The sequence below is a fragment of the Rhipicephalus sanguineus genome, chromosome 10 (assembly GCF_013339695.2).
Source record: "Rhipicephalus sanguineus isolate Rsan-2018 chromosome 10, BIME_Rsan_1.4, whole genome shotgun sequence".
NCBI classification, from domain to species: Eukaryota; Metazoa; Arthropoda; class Arachnida; order Ixodida; family Ixodidae; genus Rhipicephalus; species Rhipicephalus sanguineus.
In genome coordinates this window covers 15,563,764-15,581,195 of record NC_051185.1, presented here as the reverse complement: position 1 = coordinate 15,581,195, position 17,432 = coordinate 15,563,764, and positions in this window count along the sequence as shown.

Genomic DNA, 17,432 nt, shown 5'->3' with positions numbered 1-17,432 from the left:
GCAGAGGCACGTGCGAAAACAAAACAAACGAAGGCAAAAAAGAAAGGCAAAACAATCGCTGGTACGACGCTCCCGCCTAGCGGCGAACTGCGACGGCTGAAAAACAACTCGCAAAATATAGTATCTTTGCTTTAAACGTAAACCAATAAATACCTTGTTTTAAGCTCTGTTGTTTGAGTGGGTTCCATTGATTTAAAGCTTGATTTAAAACGTGTGGTTTCAGTTTCGGTATCTTGCTGTACCGTACATGTGGCAATTTATTTTTTATTTTATTGATTAGTTTGGTATTATTATTTTTCAGTTTTGCTTTCATACTTTCTCTGCCGAAGTGAAATTTGTACAAAAACAAACCGGGAAGCTTCATTTTTTGACGGCACAATGTAATAGCACAAACGGCGCGCAGATTTGAATCGAAGAGTTGAAGGCGACATCGCAGATCTATGTGCGGCATTTCGCGCTCGATGATCGAACCCTGAAGCTTGTGTTCACTGTTCAACAGCAGAAAGACGCAGAATCTGGACCACCTTTGTTGTTTTGTTTTTCTCTTCATCGCCATTGAACATATGTGGGTGAACGTCTAACCGAACAGGAATATATAAATGGTTTATCTATCCCGCTTGCTGCACATAACAAGCCGAGTTTAGACGAGACCACTTAGATGCTACCTCACTTTTTGTATTATTATCTCGTATAGCACCTCCGCAACATCAACAAACCGAGCGCGATACAGTCAGTGGTGTCATAACTGAGATAGATAGATAGATAGATAGATAGATAGATAGATAGATAGATAGATAGATAGATAGATAGATAGATAGATAGATAGATAGATAGATAGATAGATAGATAGATAGATAGATAGATAGATAGCAGGGGCGCAGCCAGGGGGGGTTGGGGGGTTCACCCCCCCCCCCCCCGAAGTTTTTCAGTTTTGCTTGCGTATATATACACGCGCACATACAAACGCACGCACGAACATGCATAAAGTATGGTTGACCCCCCCCCCCCCCCCCGGAAAAAAATTTCTGGCTACGCCCCTGATAGATAGATAGATTCGACTCGCTGTTATTCTGTGCCTCTCACGTGAGCATCTGTTAAAGGGCGTCGTGGTGCGCGCACTCTTCCGTCGTGTTCGGCAATGCGGATGCGTGATCATCGATCCGTGTACGTCATGGTCCCATTGACGAAGCCACACGTGCGCGTGCTCGCGATTGCAACATGCCCACTCGCGCGGACAATACGAGCCGCTTTAGTTTAGTTTTTTTTTTTTTCATCAAACATTTCGGGACAAACAAAGCAGCTAGGTAATGGGAAGCTGCTTTAGTGCAGCTTTTACTCGCCGCCATCATTCATGTACTAAACATGAAAATAAAGATTGAATTCACGTTTGAAGAGCTCTGCAATCTGCTATGTTACGATCTCGGCCGGCTTTGAAGCATCATTGGATTAGGCAGCGTTTGTGCAGGGGGTGGGGGGGCGGAGGGGGCGTCTAAGTGCATATCTCATATTTGTACACCGTGGTTCTAACATACGAAGCTGCAGCTCGGAAAGGTTGGCATATGACGCTGCAGTTTAGTTCACTGTAACTGCAGCTCGGGATGATCGGACCACGGTTTGTGCTCGTGTTGCGGCGCCGCCTGGCAAGCCAGACGCCGCAGTCAAAATGCATGTCAAAATGTTATGATGCTTCGAACCTCGGTCAACTATGGCTCAGCAGGCCTCGCTGCGTCGCCATGTTTTGTCGACGACAGACACTTTTGATTGGCTGCTTAAGATGACGTGAGCCGTAGAGTTGAGGGGAACGCGGGCTAGGAAATCGGAATTGTGCTTCTGTAGCTATTGAATGAACCCGGACGACGAAACGAGTCAAGTTATATTATTGAATGGATGGTCAGGATCCCGAATACACACGTAGTTGAAAATTCTAGGAAAACGTTTCGCGACTCCTTTAATGAGAACCAACAGACGATCAAGCCAAGGAAAGTATAGGGGACGTTATTTGTACTAGTTATGTTATAAATGTGAAGAAATTACTAAAGCGCGACGCTGACTAACACTCCCAGGTTTAAATGATTGATAGAACATCGGAAGAGTTATTCGAAGGCTGCAGATTCGGTCCCTGCCGGCGGCAATACCATAATTAATACAGATAATGCCCCTTTTACTTCTTTCATTCGCCTCTAAACGTCGTCACAGTTCGAATTCGAAGGAAGACCGCGGAGACATACGTGCCGTTACTACCGTAATGTGTCGTCCTTCGTAAGCTCCTAATATATTAGTCGATCGGGTGACTGGAATATACGCGTATATCGACCGCTTTGCGGGACAGACCTCACTATAACGAACTTTATGGAAGTTTATTCCTGTGTGTTTCCCTTTTCTTGCATGCAGGCGTTCTGTATTTTTCTTTTATTGTGTCTGATCAGCTTGCAGAAACAACTAGACAACGAAGCGTGCGACTTCGAAAAAAAAAAGTATCCGCGTGGTTCTATTCCTGCGAACACGAACGGCAGTAACACCGAGGGTTCGACCCGAGGGTCTACAATATATAGTGTGAAAGTCGTTTACGAAGAGTGGCAGAGCGAGCTTGGTAACGCGCTAGAATATGTTATCGCGCCGGAAGCTACATGGGAACAACGGAATGCACTGATAAGAGAAAACGCCCATTGAGAAATAGATCTTTTGTCGTCTCGCTCTCTAGAAACTGCGACATGTATTCTTCTGATAATTTATGCCTGAGGGCCGAGGCCCATATCTGTACGTACCAAGCCATTCACCTATGGAGTCAGAACGTTCGTCGCGGCCTTGTTGCCGTATTCGATTCCACCACGTTCCGTATGTGAGACGTTGAAGTAATGCTTTTAATTTTTCGAGTACTATGCAATCAATGCTCTTTCCATTTTTGTACATATGAGTTTACAGCTGATGGGAAGTGTGTGTGTGTGGAGGGGGGGGGTCAGCTTATCAGAGGACCTGATAGGCCCCCTTCCTAATATAATATCGTGGTTTTAGGTCCCAAAACCACGATATGATTATGAGAGACGCCGCAGTGGAGGGCTCCAGAAATTTTGACCACCCGGTGTTCTTTGACTTGCACTCACATCGCATAGTACACGGGCCTCTACCATGATTCGCCTCCGCCGAAATGCGACCGCCGCAGCCGGGATCGAACCGGCGACCTTCTAGTCAGCAGTCGAGAAACCACTGCTCCACCGCGGCGGACTATATAGGCCCTCTTCTTCGGGTTATACATTCAACCATCGTACACTTCCCGTTCACTGTAGTCCACTTTGTTTTGTTTTGCTTTGTTTTGTTTTGTCACCTAAAGGAGACTGGCTTCCACTGTTCACGGAGCAAGAAAGCGCACATCCTTCTCGTTTTGAATACCAGAGAACTGAGCTAGTTGGTAGGTATTCATGTTAAAAAGACAGGGCGCGCAAACACGGACACAAGAGAGAAGTGGACACCACAAACGCCGACTAACAACTGAAAAAGGCGCACAGCGGTGGAAAAGAAGGTAGAAACAAAACCTAATCTGCGCATGCCCATGCAAAGAGGCGATACCTACCAATCCGGCACGTGTGGTGGTCTACATGAGAGATAACTGTTCGGGTACTTGATTTCTTCTTTATGCGAGTTAATCGACGGTTGGCTCCCGCTTGCGTTACCACCAGGCCCGTAGCCCGGGGCGGGGGTGGGGGGCTAGGGGCCTGACCTTCCCCCCCCCCCCCCGCTCGCCGAAATTTTAATGGAGGGGGTGTATTACCGAACATAAATACTGGAAATAGGTGTTTTTCTCGAATAATGAAAGCCGTCAACCCGTGCCCGACCCCCCCCCCCCCTCCTCGCAAAAAATTCCTGGCTACGGGCCTGCACTATTTTCAATTTTTCAATATGCCTCGCCGCGACTTTCTTCATTCCTGTGCCTGTACAAAACTGCTCGTTCATCGAATTTTGGCGTGCACTTACACTCTCGACAATGTATAAAGATAGATTAGATGGTGAACCTGCGGTTAGCGATCTCTTATGTTTCATTAATCTCGTGTTAACACAGCGACCCATCTGCCCTACGTAGAAGCGGCCGCAGCTGAAAACGAAATCTTATACACCACACCCGTACGGCAATCAGTAAATTTGTTGGCATGTTTTACAAAACAGGTGTCAGTCCGTCTCTTGTGTATTACCCGCTCGCTCTTTCTCTGCACGACGGCACATATCTTACCCAGCTTATTGGCAGCCGTAAAAACAACATTAACACCGTATCTCTAAAAATTTCGTTATTTTAATATATTAGTAAGACATCATACAAATTGACGACTGCCGACAACAGGTAGATATTAACCTTGTCCTTCAAAGTAAACAGATTGAAATCGGTGCCGCGAAAACTGATCTTTCCCTGACTACGTATTCGGATATGAGCTCACGAAACTGAAGCCCCCTTTCAAGACCGACGCAGTTTTGAGTTCTGAATTACTTTATTAAATGACTCGAAATATATATATATATATATATATATATATATATATATATATATATATATCTCCCGACTAGCATAGACGTGCGCACGAGGGGGGCAGGGGGGTGGGCGACCGCACCCCCCCTCCCCCCGAGTCACATTATAGTGGTGCGCATAGTCTGCCCCATATTTCGGTTCAGTAGCACCTGTCCCGTCATAGTTTAAAGAGTAGGGTGATGGTCAGGCAGGTTTTTGACGATAGTGGCGGCCGATGGCCCTTGGTTGTATTCCAAGAACTGTTTACCTCCCATCTTTACTCCCAGAAAGCCAAGGACCAAAGACAGGCCATTGTAAGAAGGACATCATCTCTTAATTTTCATTTTTTTTTCATTCGTTTTTAAGCATGTTGTCTTTTGAATGGGGGGGGGGGGGGGTCAGATGAAACTTTGCCCCCACCCCCACCCCCCTTTTACGGGGAACCCTGCGCACGCCTATACCGACGTGCGATTCGGTGCGACATGTAATGGTAGAAGTCACCTTGCGGCACGTGTACTGGGACATCGACAGGTAGACCGTAGAACCCTCCCGCCACGCTGGTCGAGTCCACGGTGTAAGAAAAATACTCTTGCACCGTGCTCGAGTCCGAAATAAAACGAGCTCCGCAGTGAATGCAAAAACGAGAATGGAGCCATGACGCGCTTCTCACAAGGGCCTGCCATTGGTTCACGGCTTTCCGGGGTAAAGGCGGGAACTAAACAGATCTTGGAATACATCAGGGTTCCTCGGTCGCCAGTATTATCATAGGCGTGCGCAGGGGGGGGGGGGGCGAGAAGGGGGGGCGCAAGGTCAGCCCTATACATTGTAGGGGGGGGGGGGCGAGAAGAGGGGCGCAAAGGCAGCCGCATACTTTGACATAATAGGGAGGGGGGCGCTGAGACCAACCTTCGGCCCCCCTCAAGGGGAACCCTGCGCACGTTTATGAGTATTATATATATAAAAAAAAAACATGTGTTGCCATAACCCTGCGCATTAAGAAATGACATGAAAAGTCCGACTGAATAAAGGTATGGAGCAGAATTGGCGTCCCCTTTCGATGATTAGAGGGGAGCACCCCCCCCCCCCCCCTTTCCCCCTCGCGCGCACGCCTATGCAGACAGCGACCATACTCAAAGCTTCTTTCAACGTCCGTAAGACACATATGCAGTCAATAGATAGCAGAAAGAATATGCGTACAATATATTTCAGTGAAAAAAGAGCATGAGCGTAATCGTGTGTACGCTTTAAACTGCACATGACGCACGTTTTCTACCAGAAAACGTGTCGAGTAAACCTCCATCACAGCACGAAAGCTTTCATTTCATAATGAAACGACGTCTTCATGCGAAAACGACCGAAACTACATTCACCAACTTTCGCGTGCAGCCATTTCATTGAATGGCGTTATTTCGTTACATACGCATGTCAACCAAGCCGCGAATTTCAAACGAAACCCCTCAAAATCTTGATTACTAGCTCACGAACTCATCGAGGGTTACGTTTCGCGTTCAAGTGTCACTGACCCCTTTGTATGCCAATTGTGCGTATATGCGGTTATAGTATTTTCCATAACCATCACTCGACACACATGGAGCAGCGAGCCAGGCGATAAACCATGTCAAACATCTCCGAATTTATTATAAAAGTTTGCTAGCTATCTAAGCGCAGCAAGAATTTAAAATCGAAGCAGGGGCCAACGAAAGGACAACCGAACGAATCATTGGATAACCGTTGCCAAAAGTAGATACAAAATTTCCCTAGATTAATGCTTTCTTCAAAAAACAAAAGGCGGCGATCTCATTGGGTCTTGGGCTTTGGCCGTTATGCCTGCCTTGTACAGGTCCGGCACGGCGCCAGTCGGTTCGAGCCAAGCGAGTGAGGCGGGTGCGTTTTATTACGCTCAGTGTTTTTTTTTTTTTTTTTTTTTTCTTGATCAAGCCCTAATACCGTGCTTTAGCTTGTCAATCGGTGATCGCCGTGTTTCAAACGGAAAGCGCGAATCACGCAGTGTCATATTGAGGCGGCGCGCGCGTTAGTGACCGAGATAAGTTCGATGAGAGCAGTTAGCGCTGGCATCAAAAAGCGTCGCTTCCCGCCTTTTTCTCTATAGCCGGTGCGCGGATGTGATTGTAAGCTCCAGATATTCTTTCATCTCAGTGAGTGTTACTTCGGGTCACCGTGTTTGTGTTTTGTGCTCCACTTGACGACACGGAGTGGACAACTTCGTTGTGCTGCGCGGCAGGGCTGTGGTGATTGAACTGTGGTTTATTTCGTTCCTGCAATCGAAGCGACAAGCCTCGTCCGTCTGCTCTGGTCATGATGCCGCCATCTTTCGACGGGTGAGTGATGATACTTCGCGCTTCATGCTCTAATGCTCTAATCACACGCTACAATTCGTGCAAGTAATGTCTCCATCTGATCGTATACTTTGAACGCCATGCAGAATTCATAACGTCTCCGTAATTCTTGCGTGATTCGTTACGTTATGACGTTGAAAGGTTTTTTTTTTATGAATGTCGTTTATGCAGTGCGGGTCTTGGCGATTACGTAAGGTCAATGCCGGTAAGGTTCGCAGGCTTACGCTTGCTGTGCGCGTACTGGACTTTGCGTTCGCACCGTTACGTCGGGTATTCTTCCGCGAGTTTTACATGGTGTGTTCTGCGTGAATCGAATACGCGCAGTCGTGTAGCTTCCCGCGATCGTTTTTTGTCAACGATGTTCACTACTGTCGCGGCTTCAACAAGAAATCTTAGCAAAAAAAAAAAAAAAAAGAAAGGGAGGAACCAGCGCCAGCAGGGCGACGGTTCGCCACTTCTTCCCGCCAGCTTGTCGCACCATGTTTTCGCGCCAATTGTTTTTTCGGTCCATTTTCTCCGTATGTATGTATGTATGTATGTATGTATGTATGTATGTATGTATGTATGTATGTATGTATGTATGTATGTATGTATGTATGTATGTATGTATGTATGTATGTATGTATGTATGTATGTATGTATGTGTTACAGCATGTATTATAACACCAACTCACTCAACCAAGGTAGATTTCTGCAGCGTCATCAGAGCTCTACTGCGGGGAAATGAGTCTTCCTTGATGTCGATCATATCAAATGCACTCAGTAAAATTTTGAGATCGACGTCGTACTATCTTATTTAGATCCTTTAGCTGAATCGCTAGTTTTAAAGAAATTGTTTAATTATCGGGTTTATATCGTTCGCTACAGCCATTTATGACTATCTGCGAAATAGCTTAAAATAGGTAGACTGCATTATTTTTGCAGCTTCAGCTGCTGTTATCTACGAGATCATGGCAGGGTCCGTAAACAGGACTGGGACCCGTCGCGGTGGTCTAGTGATTACGGTGCTTGACTACTGGCCCGAAGGTCGCGGGATCGAATCCCGGCTGCATTTCGACGGAGGCAAAATGCTAGGGGCCTGTGTGGTTAGATTTAGATGCACGTTAAAAGAATCCCAGGTGGTGTAAATTTCCGGAGCCCTCCACTACGGCTTCTCTCATAATCATACCATGGTTTTGGGACATAAAACCTGACAATTATTATTATTAAACAGGACTGGGTTTAAGAAGGTGGAGGGGCAAGGCGTGCCCGATACCCGCTTTATGTGTCCACAACATGCTTGTCCTTTGATGTTTGAGTGCAGAAGCATTAGTTGAAGCGGGGGGGGGGGGGGGCTAGAATTCTGGGCTCACTACCCCACCCCCCACCCCTTAGCGGTGCGGGCGGTGCCCTGTACCTTAGCAGCCAGAATTACCGGTCGAATTTTGTCCTAGACGACAGTGGCGTAGCCAGGGTGGGGCACACCGGGCCTGTGCCCCCCCCCCCCCGAAATTTTTTTCTCCCATGGGATAGAGCACAAAATGACACTAGACCACACTTCCCTGCCTGACCCTCATTCAGATCAAGGAGGTGCCCCCCCCCCCCCGAAAAAAATTTCTGCCTACGCCCTGCTAGACGAGTATAGTATACCACTGGAATGAAGCTTACGTATACAAGGTTATAAAATTTTGGCTTCAACCATAACAGATCTATTTTGTGTACCTCAACCAACGGGCCTTTTTTGTTTGTATTTCTTCACGCGTCCACTGTGTCCATTTCTACTTCGTTCAAGTGTTTCTGTTTGTTTGTTTATTTATTTATTTATTTATTTATTTATTTATTTATTTATTTATTTATTTATTTTGCTGGAAGATGTATCATACCGCAATTCGAAACCAACTAGCCCAGTTGCCTGTGCTTCTGGACTCAAACTTATTTTCGACTTCGGAAATTGTTATAAATGTAACGCAATTAACCGCGGTGGTTAGGAACGTATACGTACTCAGCATATCACATTCTATTTTATATTAGTTTATGTTTCCTTATTTGTTCAGAATTTCACTTGCCAAATGAAGGGTTTGACGAACCGACTATCTGGCACAAGTTTATAGGCATAGGTGTGTGCACAGGGGGGGGGGGGTAGGGGGGGCGCCTCCCTTCCTCCCCCACCTTGCCGCCTAATAGGGGGGCGCGAAGTCTGCCCCATACTTTTACTCGACCTGTCACGTCATTGTTTAAGGCCACGCAGGATTGGCCACGCAGGCTTTTGACGATAATGGCGACCGAAGAAGGCCCTTGATCTTGGATTCCAAGAACTGTTTACTTCTCGCATTCTAGAAATTCCAGGGACTAAAGGCAAGCCATTGTGGGAAACATGTCGTCGCTTCATTTTCTTATTTTTATTTTCAATCATTGTGACGCATGTTGTCATTCGGACTCGACCAACGGAGTGAAGGGGGCGCTGTACCGATCCTTTCCCTATTGGGAAACCCTGCATAATGGGGAAGAAACAATAAAGAATTAGTGTCTGGTAGTGGCTGTCGCACGTCGGCGTTGCTGTGCCCTGGTGTATTCTTTTGGTCAGCTTTGTGTATCGTCGCGCTGTCGAAGCTGATCTCAGAGGCCACGTAAAAAGAAGCACGTGGTTGAGATCTGCTTCGCCAGGTGCCGCGACGATCCCAGCTGCTTGCAAGAACTGCTCTTTCAGTTCAATTCTTTCAATCCCCAGTTCAATTATTTTCGTTAACTACCCGGACAGTTCAGTGGCCCTTCAGTAACGTTACGCTGCGATATCGTATTCATCCGATATAACTCTTTACTTGAGCCGGAAGCGTCGATTTCGTGCAAGTTTTATTACTTATAAAACTTTTGCTAAATCAGGGGTCTCAAACAGGCTGCCCGCGCAACTTTCGCTAGCGGCCCGGCCACCACGCGACTGTGTCTTTGTCCCATATGTTTTTTTAACAAGTATGTTCATGAGCTACACAGACGTGACTGGTCTCAAGCATTTTTTTTCGTGACGCACCCCATCCACTCACCATGTGTTAAAACATAACTCACCATGTGTTAAACATAATAAAAGACGCTCCATATTTGAGAATCGGCGTCCTCACTTTAGTCGATCATTCGGGATATCAGTAGCGATATGTTTACAGAAGCGTGGTGTCAAATACCCTTCATATTTGAGATGTGGGAAATGCGCCTTCTAAATTGCAATGTCAGCTGAAATCTTGCTCATACTACCCCCCCCCCTTACAACCCCTCTAGCACCAACCTTCTTCACCACACCCTGCCCATCGGCAGACTAAATTTCGTGATGGCGGCCCATTAGCTGGGGTAGGGTCCCTAGATGGGGTGAGATTGAGACCCCTGCACCGGAAGTGCCTGGAAGAGAAAAGAAGAGCGTCACTCGGTGCCCGTGTCACTAAAAAAATTAAGGTACCTACGCACCAGGGGAGCCAAGCCTGAAGGAAGTGCGGAGGACATTCAGGACATTATGCATCCTTCAGGACATTATGCAGCCTGCAGTGGCGTCTGTGGTGTCGCACGTAACCAGGGGCGTAGCCAGAAATTTTTTTCGGGGGGGGGGGTGGGTTCAACCATACCTTATGTATGTTCGTGCGTGCGTTTGTATGTGTGCGTGTATATATAGGCAAGCAAAACTGAAAAATTTCGGGGAGGGGGGGGTTTGAACCCCCAACCCCCCCCCCCCCCCTTGGCTACGCCTCTGCACGTAACGGTTGAAACAACTTCGCACGAATCACCTGCAGCGGCGTTCTTCGCCGCCTGCATTTTACGGCGCTCAAACAGTACAGATTTTGTCGCTGATTGCTGCATAAAACCATGGCCCAATAACATGTTTGGCGCCCAGTCGGGGTTCGTTTCACCGAAAAACTAAGAGGGCCTCCCGAAAACCAACGCGCGATCGCTGTGGTCAATTCGGTGCTTCAGGTTTAGACAAAAATTGACCCTCGCGCATAACTCCGTGGTGATGCACTCGGCGAAAAGGTGAGGAGATACGGAAGCATAACTAACGACTTATCTTTTCGTCCACTCTACTTTCTTCACATTTATATCCCAATTATTACAAATAAAGTCTCTTATACTTTTCTTGGCATTATGTCTGTTAGTTCTCATTATTATTATGTCTAACAAAGAAAAACGAGCCCTGAAAAGTCATCTTGTTGCCTGTTACAGTGAAGCCTGTTATTAAGTTTTCTATTTTAAATGCGAAGCATTTCTTAGCGAACTTCTGCGACTTTGAGCGTATCTATCTATCTAGCCGCCTACGACTTTGGTCGTTTTTTATTGCGATAGCAATTATATGGACAGTCTCGGCTAGAAAATGTCCGTCCCCGTCGCTGTCATTCACCGCATATGTATAAGTATGTATATATATAGAAAAGCCATAAAGAAAAATATTTGAGAAATTCTTTCCGACGCGCGGAATCGAACGGGCGACCTCTCGCTTTGCAGCCGGCCGCGTTACACGTTAGGCCACGGCAGCACTTTTTTTTCCCTTTATTACCAATTAGGCCACGGCAGCACCGTCTTTCAGCCTGCTAACGGCGAGCTATTTATATACACCATGTAATTCAGCATGCTTTCTTAGTGGCCACATAGATGGCGCGACGAGCGCGCGTGTGGCGCGCTTTAAAGATCGTCGCCCCGCCCCTGCGAACGCCGTTGCTCTTCGCTCCACAGGGCGTGGTCGCTTTCGTGCGCTTATCTCGAGGAAAGAATGGGTGGCCGGTGGGGTGCTTCGCCTCGCTCGCTGCAGCGGCCGCGTTTGCGAAAGGAGCACGCTGTTCAAACAGAAATAAGTAACAACTGTGACAATTAGTTCGCGCTCGTCTTGTGTGTACCTGTTCGTTCGTTTCGTGCGTCCTGCTTTATGTTTGAGCAGTGCGCTTCAAGTGTCGAGCTGTGACGCATTAGTTCGCGCTCGTCCTGTGTGCGTTCTCTTCGTGCGTCCATTGGGCTCGAGCGACGCGCTGGCAATTTCGAGCTGCTTTCCGTTCTTCGCGTTACATTTCAATTTATTGCTATCGCATTCATTGCTTTTTTACTATTCATTTACACTACGCGTGCAGCAGCCAAATAACGCACAAATCGCCGTTGCGATGTGCAGCGTTGACGCAAAATGCGAGAGCCGCACAGCTTGAGTCGGTGTAGTCTGCTGCCATGTGCTCGGTAATGGCGGCGCACGCCGCGAAATCGTATTCCAAAGTTCCGTAGTGTGACGTACTTGCAAGTTATGTATACGTGGTTTTGCTTGCGTTACGCCAAGCGACGACAGCATATACGACAACCCTGGCCCCTAAAGCGATCCGCACTTGATATCATCGTGAAGGCGGCTCGAAGAACGGGAGGAAGAATACATTCCCTTGGCACAAATGCGCGCTCAATATGCTACAGATGGCCATGCTGTACGCGGTTGATATCATCATGAAGGCGCTCGAAGAACAGGAGGAAGAATACTTCTCCTTGGCGCGAGCGCACGCTGAATATGCTACAGATGGCCATGCTGTACGCGGTTGATATCATCATGAAGGCGCTCGAAGAACAAGAGGATGAAGACTTCTCCTTGGCGCGAGCGCGCGCTCAATATGCTACAGTGGGTCGCGCTGTACGCGGTTGATATGATCAAGGTACTCGAAGAGCAAGAGGAAGAAGACTTCTCTTTGGCGCGAGCGCGCGCTCACTATGCTATATACAGATGGCCATGCTGTACGCAGTTGATATTATCATGAAGGCGCTTTAAGAAGCAGGGGAAGAAGACCTCCCTGGCGCGAGCGCGCGCTCAATATGCTACAGTGGGTCGCGCTGTACGCGGTTGATATGATCAAGGTACTCGAAGAGCAAGAGGAAGAAGACTTCTCTTTGGCGCGAGCGCGCGCTCACTATGCTATATACAGATGGCCATGCTGTACGCAGTTGATATTATCATGAAGGCGCTTTAAGAAGCAGGGGAAGAAGACCTCCCTGGCGCGAGCGCGCGCTCGATATGCTACAGATGACCATGCTGTACGTGGTTGATATCATGAAGGCGCTCGAAGAACAAGAGGAAGAAGACTTCGCCTTGGCGCGAGCGCACGCTGAATATGCTACAGATGGCCATGCTGTACGCGGTTGATATCATCATGAAGGTGCTCGAAGAACAAGAGGATGAAGACTTCTCCTTGGCGCGAGCGCGCGCTCAATATACTACAGTGGGTCGCGCTGTACGCGGTTGATATGATCAAGGTACTCGAAGAGCAAGAGGAAGAAGACTTCTCTTTGGCGCGAGCGCGCGCTCACTATGCTATATACAGATGGCCATGCTGTACGCAGTTGATATTATCATGAAGGCGCTTTAAGAAGCAGGGGAAGAAGACCTCCCTGGCGCGAGCGCGCGCTCGATATGCTACAGATGACCATGCTGTACGTGGTTGATATCATGAAGGCACTCGAAGAACAAGAGGAAGAAGACTTCGCCTTGGCGCGAGCGCGCGCTCAATATAATACAGATGGCCATGCTGTATGCGAATGATATCATCATGAAGGCGCTCGAAGAACAAGAGGAAGACGACTTCTCGGCGCGAGCGCGCGCTCGATATTCTACAGATGGCCATGCTGTGCGCGGTTGATATCATCATTAAGGCGCTGGAAGAAGCAGCGGAAGACCTCCCTGGCGCGAGCGCGTGCTCAATATGCTACAGATGGCCATGCTGTACGTGGTTTATATCATCATGAAAGCACTCGAAGACCAAGAGGAAGAATACCTCCTTGGCGCGAGCGCGCGATCATTATGATACAGATGGCCATGCTGTACGTGGTTATATCATCATGAAGGTGCATAAAGAAGCAGAGGAAGAAGTCTTCTCCTTGGTGCGAGCGCGCGCTCGATATGCTACAGGTGGCCATGCTGTACGTGGTTTATATCATCATGAAAGCACTCGAAGACCAAGAGGAATACCTCCTTGGCGCGAGCGCGCGATCATTATGCTACAGATGGCCATGCTGTACGTGGTTATATCATCATGAAGGTGCATAAAGAAGCAGAGGAAGAAGTCTTCTCCTTGGTGCGAGCGCGCGCTCGATATGCTACAGGTGGCCATGCTGTACGTGGTTTATATCATCATGAAAGCACTCGAAGACCAAGAGGAAGAATACCTCCTTGGCGCGAGCGCGCGATCATTATGCTACAGATGGCCATGCTGTACGTGGTTATATCATCATGAAGGTGCATAAAGAAGCAGAGGAAGAAGTCTTCTCCTTGGTGCGAGCGCGCGCTCGATATGCTACAGGTGGCCATGCTGTACGTGGTTTATATCATCATGAAAGCACTCGAAGACCAAGAGGAATACCTCCTTGGCGCGAGCGCGCGATCATTATGCTACAGATGGCCATGCTGTACGTGGTTATATCATCATGAAGGTGCATAAAGAAGCAGAGGAAGAAGTCTTCTCCTTGGTGCGAGCGCGCGCTCGATATGCTACAGGTGGCCATGCTGTACGTGGTTTATATCATCATGAAAGCACTCGAAGACCAAGAGGAAGAATACCTCCTTGGCGCGAGCGCGCGATCATTATGCTACAGATGGCCATGCTGTACGTGGTTATATCATCATGAAGGTGCATAAAGAAGCAGAGGAAGAAGTCTTCTCCTTGGTGCGAGCGCGCGCTCGATATGCTACAGGTGGCCATGCTGTACGTGGTTTATATCATCATGAAAGCACTCGAAGACCAAGAGGAATACCTCCTTGGCGCGAGCGCGCGATCATTATGCTACAGATGGCCATGCTGTACGTGGTTATATCATCATGAAGGTGCATAAAGAAGCAGAGGAAGAAGTCTTCTCCTTGGTGCGAGCGCGCGCTCGATATGCTACAGGTGGCCATGCTGTACGTGGTTTATATCATCATGAAAGCACTCGAAGACCAAGAGGAAGAATACCTCCTTGGCGCGAGCGCGCGATCATTATGCTACAGATGGCCATGCTGTACGTGGTTATATCATCATGAAGGTGCATAAAGAAGCAGAGGAAGAAGTCTTCTCCTTGGTGCGAGCGCGCGCTCGATATGCTACAGGTGGCCATGCTGTACGTGGTTTATATCATCATGAAAGCACTCGAAGACCAAGAGGAAGAATACCTCCTTGGCGCGAGCGCGCGATCATTATGCTACAGATGGCCATGCTGTACGTGGTTATATCATCATGAAGGTGCATAAAGAAGCAGAGGAAGAAGTCTTCTCCTTGGTGCGAGCGCGCGCTCGATATGCTACAGGTGGCCATGCTGTACGTGGTTTATATCATCATGAAAGCACTCGAAGACCAAGAGGAATACCTCCTTGGCGCGAGCGCGCGATCATTATGCTACAGATGGCCATGCTGTATGCGAATGATATCATCATGAAGGCGCTCGAAGAACAAGAGGAAGACGACTTCTCGGCGCGAGCGCGCGCTCGATATTCTACAGATGGCCATGCTGTGCGCGGTTGATATCATCATTAAGGCGCTGGAAGAAGCAGCGGAAGACCTCCCTGGCGCGAGCGCGTGCTCAATATGCTACAGATGGCCATGCTGTACGTGGTTTATATCATCATGAAAGCACTCGAAGACCAAGAGGAAGAATACCTCCTTGGCGCGAGCGCGCGATCATTATGATACAGATGGCCATGCTGTACGTGGTTATATCATCATGAAGGTGCATAAAGAAGCAGAGGAAGAAGTCTTCTCCTTGGTGCGAGCGCGCGCTCGATATGCTACAGGTGGCCATGCTGTACGTGGTTTATATCATCATGAAAGCACTCGAAGACCAAGAGGAATACCTCCTTGGCGCGAGCGCGCGATCATTATGCTACAGATGGCCATGCTGTACGTGGTTATATCATCATGAAGGTGCATAAAGAAGCAGAGGAAGAAGTCTTCTCCTTGGTGCGAGCGCGCGCTCGATATGCTACAGGTGGCCATGCTGTACGTGGTTTATATCATCATGAAAGCACTCGAAGACCAAGAGGAATACCTCCTTGGCGCGAGCGCGCGATCATTATGCTACAGATGGCCATGCTGTACGTGGTTATATCATCATGAAGGTGCATAAAGAAGCAGAGGAAGAAGTCTTCTCCTTGGTGCGAGCGCGCGCTCGATATGCTACAGGTGGCCATGCTGTACGTGGTTTATATCATCATGAAAGCACTCGAAGACCAAGAGGAATACCTCCTTGGCGCGAGCGCGCGATCATTATGCTACAGATGGCCATGCTGTACGTGGTTATATCATCATGAAGGTGCATAAAGAAGCAGAGGAAGAAGTCTTCTCCTTGGTGCGAGCGCGCGCTCGATATGCTACAGGTGGCCATGCTGTACGTGGTTTATATCATCATGAAAGCACTCGAAGACCAAGAGGAATACCTCCTTGGCGCGAGCGCGCGATCATTATGCTACAGATGGCCATGCTGTACGTGGTTATATCATCATGAAGGTGCATAAAGAAGCAGAGGAAGAAGTCTTCTCCTTGGTGCGAGCGCGCGCTCGATATGCTACAGGTGGCCATGCTGTAGGTGGTTGATATGAAGTCGCTCGAAGTACAAGAGGAAGAAGACTTTTCCTTGGCACGAGCGCGTGCTCGATATGCTACAGATGGCCATGCTGTACGCGGTTGATATGAAGTCGCTCGAAGTACAAGAGGAAGAAGACTTTTCCTTGGCACGAGCGCGCGATCGATATGCTACAGATGGCCATGCTGTACGCGGTTGATATGAAGTCGCTCGAAGTACAAGAGGAAGAAGACTTTTCCTTGGCACGAGCGCGCGATCGTTATGCTGCAGATGGCCATGCTGTACGTGGTTGTTATCATCATGAAGGCGCTTGAAGAAGCAGAGGAAGAAGACTTCACCTTGGCGCGAGTGCGCGCTCGATATGCTACAGGTGGCCATGCTGTACGCTGTTGATATCATGAAGGCGCTCGAAGAACAAGAGGAAGAAGACTTCTTTCTGGCGCCAGCACGCGTTCGATATGCTACAGATGGCCATGCTGTACGCGGTTGATATCATCATGAAAGCGCTCGAAGAACAAGAGGAAGAGGCTTCTCCTTGGCGCGAGCGCGCGCGCATGTACTTCAGATGGCCCTACTGTACGTGGTTATCATGAAGGCGCTCGAAGAACAAGAGGAAGAAGTCTTTTCCTTGGCGCGAGCGCGGGATCATTATGCTACAGATGGCCATGCTGTACGTGGTTGTTATCATCATGAAGGCGTTCGAAGAACAAGAGGAAGAAGACCTCCTTGGCGCGAGCGCGCGCTCCATATGCTACAGATGGCCATGCTGTAGGCGAGTGGTATGAAGTCGCTCGAAGAACAAGAGGAAGGAGACTTCTCGGCGCGAGCGCGCGCTCAATATGCTACAGATGGCCATGCTGTACGAGGTTGATGTCATCATGAAGGCGCTCGAAGAACAAGAGGAAGAAGACTTCTCCTTGGCGCGAGCGCGCGCTCAGTATGCTACAGATGGTCATGCTGTACGCGGCTGATATCACGAAAGCGCTCGAAGAACAAGAGGAAGAAGCTTCTCCTTGGCTTGAGCGCCCGCTCAATATCCTACAGATGGCTATTCTTTACGCGGT